We start from the raw sequence: 12200 nt of genomic DNA, 5'->3' as shown, positions 1-12200 counted from the left end.
GAATTAATTAGAAGCACTAATCTAATTAATTTGCTCCTTGGTATCTAAAATGGAAGAGAACACTCCAGGAAGGAAAGAAATTGTATAAAGTGGCCAAATGAAGAGTTTCAAGCAAAAATGTAGCATTTGCTACATTTCATAGCAAGGAGACTGCTGCAAATCCCTTCTGCTTGGCTTTCTCTCAATAAACAAACCCCATCAATCAAGTGCCACCTCCCTTGGAGAAAGATCTTCAACTCTGGAAGAAGAGATATAGCTCCCCATTCAACAGCCCAGCAGTGGGCTTCCTCCTACCAAGTAACTAAGTAGCATGCTATTGTTGCAGCCCATTAGAGCAGAGGTTAGTAGTACATCTTCAGTAATTAACAGATTTGTCACTAATCCCTTGCCACCTGCCAACCCAATTTTGCTGGGCAGCCGAATCCCACAGTGCAAGCACATAGGTGGCACTGGCAGCAGTGCAACACCCTTCTCTTCCACTAAGACATCCTGCTAGCCCCAGCATTCCTCTCATCCCTCCAGGACCAAGGATCCACAGCACCAGCCAGCTCTGCTGAGCAGAAGAGCTGCCAGCCAGCAGGGAGGAGGAGAAACACAACGGCTCTCCACTGTGGGAGTAGGGATGCCATGCAGCTGTGGAGAAACCGCGTGGCAGCAGAGGCACAGCAGGCACAGTGCCAGCAACAGATAGTTTCTGGACTTAATCACTTTGATATAACTTAGTACTGTGTACATTTCGAAATGCAGTGTTCCATCTTATCAGCATTGTTTCCATCATTATTAGAAAGGTTATCTGCACCTCAAAGCTTAAGATGCAAGATTCAGCAAATTCACGCATTCCTCTGATAGTGTTTCAATTTGCCTCTTCAGCCACCCCGATCAGCGGCTTTCTGAGCTACAAACATCTTCACAACAGCTGTGATACTTGCCCAGGGGCAGAAATGAGGGCTTGTTTTTGGGGAGAGAAGGAGGGCAATGACTCACTGAGGCTTTGAGTTCAGAGGGAAAAAGGGATTTCATTGCAAACTCTTCCCATAACAGCTTCCCACAAATACAATCATTTCCTATAAGAGACTAGAGAACAGTTAGGCTATCTAACTCTGTTCTTCTAGTTCAAACATGAAAAGCACACTTCAAATATTCCTCTTCCCCTTCCAAATTTCCCTCCCTCCCCCACTGCAGAGTCACACATCAAGTATTTAGCGAGCATAATCCCAACAGTCTGCCATGCTTAACTTACTGCTGAGTAAGAGTACCCACACAAGCTTATTGATGGTGGGACTGGAATAAATTTGAGCCAGACTATGCATCATCTTATAATTTGTTTGAGTACTCCCAAATCCAGGATCACAATTCTGTTGTACATCATCCCATTTGTATTCCTCAAGGTAGTTTTCTACCTCAAGCTCTTTAGGGGAACTACTAATCTTACAGCAAGACTCATTTGCTGCTGCTTCAATGGGTATTTTGTCTTCTCAGAAAACACTTTCTGTTTTGTGTGCTGTTGAGTATGAGTACTTATATACAGTCCTAATGCAAGTCTCCAGTTAGAAATCAATGGTAAGTACTCCTTCCTAGACACCGAACAACAGAGACTGCACAGTATTGATGTCTTGTACTCCTACAGGAGATCTGCCCATTTTGACGGCAGAAAGCAGATTTCTCCACTCAACATGTACAACTCTCTGTATACAAATCCCACTCACTTAAATCTGCACAGTGCTTTGGAAACATACCTACGTGAAATGATAGCAGAGCCTGATTAAATGACTGAAAAATTACAGTGGAAAGCTTGAATGTTTAAGCCTGACTGATGCAAGGCGATTAACAGCTGCAGATGTTCAGCAGCTGTGCAAGTCAGGTCACTCGTTTGCCTCAACATAACTCATTTTGATTAGTCAAGTCTACAGATCAGATCCATCTCCAGTTAGGTAATTATAAGCCTTTCATGTGTCAGAAGAGCCTGGAGGCTCATAGTCTAGGTCCCTTTGTACTAAATTTCTCTCTACATTATTATCAGGACATGAAGTAGAAAAATATGCTAATCCTTCCAGGAATACAGGAAAGTACAGAAAACAAAAAAACGGAAGAAGACTAGCTCCTACACGAGCCTAGGTACCTAAAGTGTAGTTTCATTAGTATCGGGAAATACCAGAAGCTGACTTCACAGAATCACAGAATCGACTGGGTTGGAAAAGACCTCAGAGATCATCGAGTCCAACCCTTGGTCCAACTCTAGTCTGTTTACTAGATCATGGCACTAAGTGCCATGTCCAATCTCAGTTTAAAAACCTCCAGGGACGGCGAGTCCACCACCTCCCTGGGCAGCCATTTCAATGCCTGACCACTCTCTCTGTAAAGAATTTCTTTCTAATATCCAGCCTAAATTTCCCCTGGTAGAGTTTAAGCCCATGCCCCCTTGTCCTGTTGCTGACTGCCTGGGAGAAGAGACCAATCCCCACCTGGCTATAACTTCCCTTCAGGTAGTTCTAGAGAGTGATGAGGTCACCTCTAAGCCTCCTCTTCTCCAGACTAAACAACCCCAGCTCCCTCAGCCTCTCCCCATAGGTCTTATGTTCAAGTCCCTTCACCAGTCGTGTTGCTCTTCTCTGGACCCGCTCCAGCACTTCAATCTCTTTCCTGAACTGAGGGGCCCAGAACTGAACACAATACTCCAGGTGTGGCCTCACCAATGCAGAGTACAGGGGTAGGATCACTTCCCTTGTCCTGCTGACCACGCTATTTTTGATACAGGACAGGATACCGTTGGCCTTCTTGGCCACCTGGGCACACTGTTGGCTCATGTTGAGCTTCCTGTCAATTAGTACCCCCAGGTCCCTTTCTATCTGACTGCTCTCCAGCCACTCTGCGCCCAGCCTGTAGCGCTGCAGGGGGTTGTTGTGACCAAAGTGCAACACCCGGCATTTGGCCTTATTGAACTTCATCCCATTGGAATCAGCCCATTTTTCCAGTCTATCCAGATCCCTCTGCAGAGCCCTCCTGCCTTCCAGCAGGTCGACACTCCCTCCCAGCTTGGTGTCATCAGCAAATTTGCTGATGATGGTCTCAATCCCCTCATCTAAATCATCAATAAAGATGTTAAACAGGACTGGACCCAACACTGACCCCTGGGGAACACCACTAGTGACTGGCCGCCAGCTGGATGCAGCCCCATTCACCAGCACTCTCTGGGCCCGGCCCTCCAGCCAGTTCTTAACCCAGCGTAGAGGACACTTGTCCAAGCCAGTACATAGCCTTGGTCAAAACAGTGCAATTGCTCAAATTTGTGTAAAAGATTCAGGAGCGTGCGTAATGAAAGAACAATGTTCAATAACAACCTACGCCATCTCTGCAATAAGATCATACCAAGATAAGAGACATTCTCACTTGAGGAAATAACTGTTAATACACTGAACTTAGCCTCTTCAGAGCGTATACCAAGTTCCAGCTCAGTCTAGGAGAAACAAACAATTATGTGACATGTTGTAATGGAATTACTGTTAAGCAACATCAAGGTAATGATTTACACTTTTTTGCAGGGTGGTCACAAGATTAGAGACTAATAATTTAAGCCTCTGCCTCTTGGTTGCAGGAACTAGCTCTCAAGGTTAACTGCCTTCTGGTTTGAATGTCAGCCTCAGAATTTAGAGGCATGCAAGCAACTTCTGTCGAAATTAAGGGGAACTAAGTAGACTTTGAGGTGAAATTTGTAAGGATGTTGCATTTAAACCGAAACTTTTTACTCTATAGATGAGTTTTAACAAATTTGCAAATACACCAATAGAGAGATTGTCCCTCACTCAACTCAGAATTTTAAGAAAACACAAAATGAAGCACCATTTCAAAGTGATTTTAACTTGGAGTAAGATTCACATGCAGACATTGAAATGAAATTGCAGATCAAATCTAGTTTCTACTTCTATAGGGTCAATGGGGTATAAACCCAAAAAATTACAGTTCATGAGACTTTTACACTCAAAATGAGTTTTTTCCCCACCTCAATAGACTGCCATTTATTTAACAGGAAAATATGCAAATATTTATAAAAATTACTGTTTCCAGAATTATGATTAACATCTATCATTACAGTAGCTGAAGATAAAAATAGAACGGGGAAACAAAGCTTCCTACCAAACCACCTTTTTTTTGTTGTTTTACAAACCATATAAACCAGAGAAGACTGAGGTATTCACAACATTATCTACTTCCGCCTCTCTTTTTTTTTTTTTTGTTACTAAGCAGTTATTACACGAAAAATTAAAACAAGGCTTATTAGACCTGTTCCAGGATCCGAGATGGTGCCCCGAAGTGCTGCCTAAAGATAAAGACATCTCAGTGGCCGATTTCAGCACAGTAAAGCCCTCCTGGGGAGCAGAAAGCTTATTTGTCTGGAGAAGAACTGAGCATGAAAGTGGAAGCTGATGTGTTAAGTAAGATTTACCTCCTCCAAGGGTTCTTGTTTTTTATTTTGCGTATCTGTAAATCAAAAACTCAATGCTAATACAACATGAAGCTGGAGTTATCTAAAGTCACTCTGATTTAAGAACATTTAGAATTGCCTTGCTTTGGTTTAGGTTTAATTATTAAATTGCACAGCACAGGTTCATGGTTCATCTAAATAGGAAGATGGCCAGCTAAACTAGACCTGACCTTATTTCCATCTGTTAAAGCAGAATAACACCAAAAGATGCAGTTCAGCTGGCAGGTCCAGATTAGCTGACCTGAACAAAGTGCATTTACACTCAACTATCAACAGAGTTCAGGTCACTGAACCCCAAACTAACAGAGAGAAAACCCATATATGCATGCTACATTTCCATCATCCAGCATGTTTTCTTAATTTTTTTGATCATATAAGTACTAAACCTAGGAATCCTAAATCTTCCTACTTCCTTCTACTATTCTCTCTGCTCATTGTTATTTGGATATGCTTTTAGTCATGTCTCTGTTATGCATAAATCACCTTTCATGATGAGTCTTGCAGCACACTTCCCATCATCTCTCCCTCCAGTCAAGACTTAGACAAATAGAGATCTCTGGGGTAACAACAGTTCCAGACACGCACACGGGTGCACTGGACTCTGCCAGCCTTTTCTTTCCAAGTACTGCCAGAAGTAAGAATGAGGAAAATAATTCAAACTCCAAAACGCAGGTTGTTTTTCTACAGCAAGTTGGGACTAATCACTTAACTGGAACTTGGTAATCTGTGTTAAATCAGGGTGCGGGAAATTAATAAACTAGCTGTAAAACAAGAGATTAACCATAACATAAAGTATTAATACCCAATGCTAACAACTGGGTCCTTTAGTAAATTTCTGCTCTACATATTGCTGCTCCTACTCTGCTCTGGGTGTGAGCAGCTGCTGTCTAGAAGCACTAGTCAGTCAGTGTGGGGTTTCTTTTTTCAAACTCGCTGAAACTGCTACAGTGCCTGAATTCTAGCATCAGTGCAGTACTGCTTCATACATGCAAACCACGTATTGTGGTATTGCTGCACAGCACAGTTTAAAAAATTGGTAAGGTAAATAGCTGAGCCACCTCTAGTCTTTCATGGCATTTTGACAAGAAAAGAAGAAAGCAAACGAAAAACCCCCTCTCTGCCTGAAGATTCAGGCCAGACCGTTACCACTCTCACAGGTGTGCTGAAAATGGTAAGAAGGCAATAGTACAGTTATTGGACAGTGGGAAGGGGTGAAGAAGAGGTGAACAAACAAGTCACACTCTAAAAAACAATGTCTACACTCTGACATAGTGAGTCTCAACCCGCATGGCACAAGGCAGCTGCTCCAGTCTGTGACACAGTTATCTTCTTTTCTGGGCTCTATCTATACAGAAATCCATAACTAGAGACGATGTTGTACTTGTAAAAAAAAATTTAGTTGCAACATTTACTACATCAAGTAACAACACAATCTGTTTATATGGGCCACTGCAAAGTTTTTGTAAAGTAAATCTATGTACAGATACTACAGTTTCTAAGTGTTCCATGAGAGTGAAAGCCATTTCCATGCTGTGAAATCCCCGTAGGCAACTAGATCCATTTGGAATTAGCAGGAATTACCAGTCATCCCTAAGTGCAAACACATTACAATATACAGTATCACCATCAATCACACCATGAAGAACAGAACACAAAACTCCTGTCTTCCTGCCCTAACATATCCAAGGAAATGGTCTACAATGACAAATCTCCCAGTTTTGTAGAGTTACAGTGGAGTGACAGCATTTAACTACAGAAAAAAAAAGTTTAAATTTTAAAAATGTAAGGACACAAAACTACCTTGAATTGGGAAATTCCTTCTTTGCCAAACTAACACTTCAAGAGCACAGGGAGGGGCAAGGAGAGACTTGAAGACATATGTGTTCCCTGGAAGACAGAAGGGACCTAATGATTCAAATGTACCTACTGCTCCATTAGCACAGAAACAATCCTGATCATACATGATTTTGTCAGTCAATGTTATAACTTAGTGTAAACAAAATAAAAATCCAAAGAGCTTAACCATAACCAGTTGAACAGGGAGAATTTTCAAAGATAAAGAGGATGAACACACGAGTTCCCTGGCCTTCTTGGGAGTTTTAGCTGTGGCCTTTCCAGAAAGATAAGACTGTAAGGTCTACTTTCCCTACTTTTGGGCAACCACTGTTATGAAGATTAAACCAGCAACAAAATTCAGCAAGCAGCCTTTCCTAAACTTAGCCAAAGATTTGCTTATTTCTCACCAGCTATCTGGGTCAGCTCTTTACAAGCATTTTAATAGACAGATCCAGAATGTCTGCTTTCCATGAGGTTAAGATTTGCCAGAACTACTTTAGAGAGAGCCCTAGCTACAGATTAGGTGTTGCTGAATTAATCTGGTTAAACCAGCCTGTGAATGCAGCAGGAAGATACAACGGGAATCCTTCGAACAGACATGCAAGCTATTATCTTCTCTGCTCCCAAAAACAAAGCTGGCAGGAGCTGAAGACAAGGTCTGATTTCTGAATGACTGTAATTCCTTCTCCACACTGTACATAATCTTTAAATATCTTTCTGCCAAAGATATTTAGATATGCGTAACCGCTGCAATAACAACACCATGGAAGGGATAAGAACTGGGTCATTACTGGAAATGAGCTGGCATGCAAGTAAATAACTTGTTTCAGTTATGCCAGTATGCTGGGATGAGGGAGAACATTTAGGCTTGTTTCCATAGGAAGTTATGTCTCTGTATTCTCCCCTAACTAGTGCCCTGTTTAAAATTCATCCCTTACCTCGGGAAAAATAGCTTTCATATTCTTGCATGTGTTAAATGAAATATGAACTCTTCACCCCCCTTTCTGTTTAACAAAAATAAGAAATTCAGCATATGAGTTTATGGAGAAGAGGCAAGATTGAAAAAACCTTCAAACAGGTTTTGGAAAAAATACTGTGGAGACAGCATATTGGTCTCAAAAAGTATGGTGTACCGAGAATTCCATGATATGGTCTAATCTAGTCATCTATTTTAAGTGAGAAACCTGGTTATACATACGCTTGTGATACATAGCATGATAGATAATTCCTTAAAGTTTAAAATTATATCAGTGTAGTTATACTGATCAAAACTACAGAATGGACTTCAATTAATTCCTCAACTCATCACAGAAGGCATAACTTGTCTAGACATACTAGCATAGAAGAGGTGTTTATTAGCAAGACAGTTAGTGATGGTCCATAAATATTAGAGGAATAGATAGTGACATATGTACATGTGATAATAGTATAAAAAATGCATAATCCAGTTAGTATCATATTTACAATGATGTATTGTATCTCTCAGATTACCTTTGGGGCTGCCTTAAATCCCTCTGTTTTCCAGACTCCCAGCTCCTTTCCAGACACTGTTCCACTACAGTACAAGTTCAAAAGCAAATGTGAAGCAATGTCACCAGGAAATGCCTTAATGAATTAAGTTTACCTTAAAAAAAAAAAGGCCAGAAGAAAGCTTAGCTGTGCAAGAGAGGAGTAGCCATCTAGGAGGTTATTTTCTCCATCAGAAATCCCCATCAAAAGACAAAACACATGGTGGAAGAATCATTGCATCAACTAATACTTTCAAATCCAAACACAGCAATTTACTCTGGAAGTCCCCTGGTAACTGTTATGAGTCTTCATCATTGTTTACAGAGCTGTCCATCAATTCTGCTGAGTCTGAGCTTGTAGGAACTTTCCTGCAAGGTCTGATAGAAGTAGCAAACCAAGATCCTGATCTTACAATAATACAAACTAAACAGTTTTACAAATAATAGGTTAACTTACATCTGCAAGTACTTTTAATATCTGGTCTTAAGCCAGCAATAATTAATTGACAATACTTGCAGGGCTGCACATTCCGAACAACTTATGAAACGGCTGGATAATCTGAACAAAGCCTAAATTACCCATTGTCTAACATCTCATGCCAAACAGACTGGAAGATATACCAACACTAAGTCAATGTCGTTAAGCTAAAACACATACCCCCAGTACTGCAGTCTTACTGTACTGTAAGGTATAGCAATAAATGTACTAACAATCTAAGTGATACCGGATAAAGAGCAAACAATGTAACTAGCAGGGTTTGCGTGTCAAAAGCACTTTTCCTACAGGTAAAATGACAAATGTATATGTGCCTTTTGGTCACCCATGTTTGTGTCTCAGTGTTGCATGAGCAAGGTAACAGTTCTTAGCGTATTTTCATTTCCACTTAGTATTCATTACCTAAGTGGCTGCCATGTTTGGTTTTCTATCAAAGGAGACTACTCCATGTCCGCCTAAGTAAAAAAACTGAAGGTGACTTTTCACCCTCCCCCCACTTTTCTTTTGGTAGGTTAACTAAGTTTTCTAACAACAAAATTAGATTGGAAGTCTGGTCTTAGAAGTACAGGACGTTCACGTACCTGTAGGATCTTACACATTCATTGTCAACTGGTCAGATTGACCTCAAACACAGGAATTCTCACTCAGACAGCCCTGCCTGAGGTGCCTGTAGGAATTTATATTTGTGTATTCATTCTTATTGCTTTGAAAACTTTAAACCTTTTCCAGAACTGCCATTTCTCTATCTCTCTCCTTTATAAATTAAAAAAAAATAAAAACAACTCTCTGTTTTCTGGATGTTTTAGCATGATACTTGTCATCCTTTGTGGAGAAGTTTAAAGAGAGCTGGGAGATTTTAAAACAAAAACATTACAAACAGGAAACAGCATTTAACTCACCGCTAAGCTGACCCAGTACTGACTCCTCAGTAATGGAATATTGGCAAGAAGTATCTATTAATCAGGTCTCTTGCAAAAGCAAGATGGCTCCAAAATCAGTAACAGGAAAGGGAAGAAACATGTTTTATGTCTAAAAGAAAAGCAGCAAATTAATTCCACTTTTGTCTGTAGCATGAAAGAGGCACATGAGTGAAATACACTGCAGAAGCTCCAGCTCTATATTTCCCGTGCAAATACAACTAAAAATAAACAGAAGAGGTGTATAATGATTCAGATCTGTATTTGTTTCATAACCCCTATGACACTAAAAGTAGAGTGAAAGTGGAAATTTGTTTTTCACAGTAGGAAATCTACCAGTTTAATGCAGCTAATTTCACACAGGAAACTGAAGTCGTGCCTGTGCACAGGCCACACAGAGTGTATACACCAGCAGGAGAGACTCTTTGACATCCACCTAGCAACACTTCACCTGCAATGATGAAGTTAGAAAAGGTACAAGGCTGGGTCAGCCCCACTACTGACCTGTTCTTAGTTAGCATCAAGACCCACAGCAAAGTGGTCTTGGCAGACAGAACGGTAGAAAAGGAAACATTTATCCACCTTCTCAACTCATTCAGCTTATCAGTATCCTTAAGTTGCTGCCAATTTGCACTGGGTGCTTGTGGGACAAAAGCTGACAAATTAAGTAAAGACATGCCAGGTGTCCTCGCTCTCTACTGATACCAGAAGTACAATACATCCTTTGCACAGAGCCTACACCTGTAGATGAATGGGAACTTCAGATCTACAATTACCTGAAAGGAGGTTGTAGCATGGAGGGGGTTGGTCTCTTCTCCCAAGTAACAAGCGATAGGACAAGAGGAAATGGCCTCAAGTTGTGCCAGGGGAGGTTCAGATTGGATATTGGGAAAAATTATTCACGCAAGGGTTGTCAGGCATTGGAAGAGGCTGCCCAGGGCAGTGGTGGAGTCACCATCCTTGGCGGGGTTTAAAAGGCATTTAGACGAGGTTCTTAGGGACATGGTTTAGTGTCAGAGTTAGGTTATGGTTGGACTCGATGATCCTGAGGGTCTCTTCCAACTGAACTGATTCTATGATAAACAGAGGTGACCCAAGCAGGGATGAGGGGGCTCCGAGATTGAAGGAGCTTAAAGAGGATAACACTAAAGAAAATGCTGTCAAAAATACATTTGCGCTCTCTACTTCATAACTAAATATTCTTGTCTTTAACGTGCACTTATATTATGACTGGATAGGTGCTAGAACATTGCTGCTGATGCTCACAGCTCAACACCAAAGCTGCAGGCCAGCATAAGGAGGAAAACAGTCCAACTCTTTCATCTTTTCCTTCCTGAAGGAAAGCACCTACACTTTTTTTCCTGAAAAGCCTTTTTTTCCCCACACATGGCAGACTTGCATTGTCAAACCAACTCCATCCCACATTCCACCTGCGGATGACCAAAGCCGTACCAACTGAAGGTGTCAACACACAGGACAGGGATACACGACGGGTCTCTCCACCGCTCACCTCACAGCAACGGGAACGGCACCTTCCCCACAGCCGCGGTGACAACCACCCGTGTTTCCCAGAGACGCGTGGCTGTCGAGGGACACGGACCAAGCCGGGGAACCTTCCAGAAGTTCTCGCGAGGGAAGCCGGCCCCTTCCCAGCACCTCACTGGCCGGCGGCAGCGCCAGGGGCTGAAGAGGCGCCCGACACCCCGCCGCTCCCCGCTCGCCCTCCCGCCCGGCACGGGGGCTCTCCCGCGGGGCGGCCGTGGCGCTTCCCGCAGCTCCCTGTGACTCACCCGGGGAGCCTCCTGGCGCCGTCCGGGACCGCGCTGGGGCGGCGGGGTGGGAGACACGGGCACGGGCCAGGCCCCGGCCCGCCCCCGTTCCCCGGCGGGGGGCTGCTGATGGGGAGTGGAGGGGAGAACACGTCCGCCTCCCCCCGATCCCGTGGGAGAGGGCGCTTACCTCAGGCGCGGCTCGGCTCGGCTCAGCTCAGCTCAGCTCAGCTCCGCGGCAGGCAGCGGCCACGCCGGCCGCTCATCCCCGCTCCACAGCCCTGCCCGCAGCGCCCGCCCCTTCCTTCACCTGCTGGGACGGGCCCGCCTCCCTCACCCGCTCCGACGCCGCCAGTGGGAGACCCTGGCAGCCGGGACCGACCCGTCCCGTCCCTGCTCAGCCAGCCGTGGGGCGGAGGCCGCCGGAGGAGGGTTGGGCGGGGAGTGGGCTGGGCTGTACAACCGTGCCGGAGCGGCGGCGTTTGTGCCTGAGGGGCTGCCCCCCTGCCAGGGTCTGGGTGAACCCGGGTGCTGGTCTCTTCTCCCAAATAGCAAGTGATAGGACAAGAGGAAATGGCCTCAAGTTGCGCCAGGGGAGGTTTAGATTCCAGCTGAAATGGTTCTATGAAAAGCCATAAGCACTGCTTGGCTCTGTCAGTGCCATTCGTGCTGAAAACTATGGGACCAGACTCCTTTCAGTGGTGCCCAACAATAGGATGGGGGGCAACGACACAGACTGAAGCACAGGAGGTTCCATCTGAATATGAGGAGAAACTTCTTTACTCTGAGGGTGCCAGAGCCCTGGAACAGGCTGCCCAGAGAGGTTGTGGAGTCTCCTTCTCTGCAGACATTCAAACCCGTCTGGACACATTCCGGTGTGACCAGCTCTGGTGAACCTGCTGTAGCAGGTGGGTTGGACTGGATGATCTCCAGAGGTCCCTTCCAACCCCAACCAGTCTGTGATTCTGTGAAACTCTCAGCAGCCTCATAAGCCCCGTTAATGGCAGCCCTGCTGGATGCAGGGATAAAAAGTCGCAGCCCCAGAGGACATCATTGGTAAGATAGGGTTTTATCTGACACCAAGGCCAGCCACAGGTCCCTACCAGGGACAGGGTGAAAGCGGATTGTGTCATACCTGCAAATGGTGAAGATCATTTGCGAGTGACCTACACCCAGTGCGAGGTAGGCGGGGGC

The 12200-nt window shown here is 44.1% G+C and overlaps 1 protein-coding gene across 4 annotated transcripts in view; it reads right to left on the bottom strand.

Moving 5' to 3' along the window:
- SH3BP2 (SH3 domain binding protein 2) overlaps window positions 1–11420 on the bottom strand; it is a 40733-nt gene extending 29313 nt beyond the window's left edge. The window contains exons 1-3 of one of the 4 annotated variants that reach the window (XM_065060431.1): window positions 9220–9344; window positions 7808–7940; window positions 6281–6367 (exon numbers count right to left, since the gene is read on the bottom strand). The gene's annotated coding sequence lies outside the window, so the exon portion shown is untranslated. Of the gene's footprint in view, window positions 1–6280; window positions 6368–7807; window positions 7941–9219; window positions 9345–11196 lie in introns of those variants that run through there. The other 3 variants (XM_065060430.1, XM_065060432.1, XM_021288653.2) reach the window with 3 other exon arrangements.
- Between the last annotated feature and the right edge of the window lie 780 nt (window positions 11421–12200).

Source organism: Columba livia, chromosome 4 (assembly GCF_036013475.1).
Source record: "Columba livia isolate bColLiv1 breed racing homer chromosome 4, bColLiv1.pat.W.v2, whole genome shotgun sequence".
Classification (NCBI taxonomy): domain Eukaryota; kingdom Metazoa; phylum Chordata; class Aves; order Columbiformes; family Columbidae; genus Columba; species Columba livia.
Note: the sequence above shows the minus strand (reverse complement) of the source record. Positions and strands in the feature narration are given on the sequence as shown.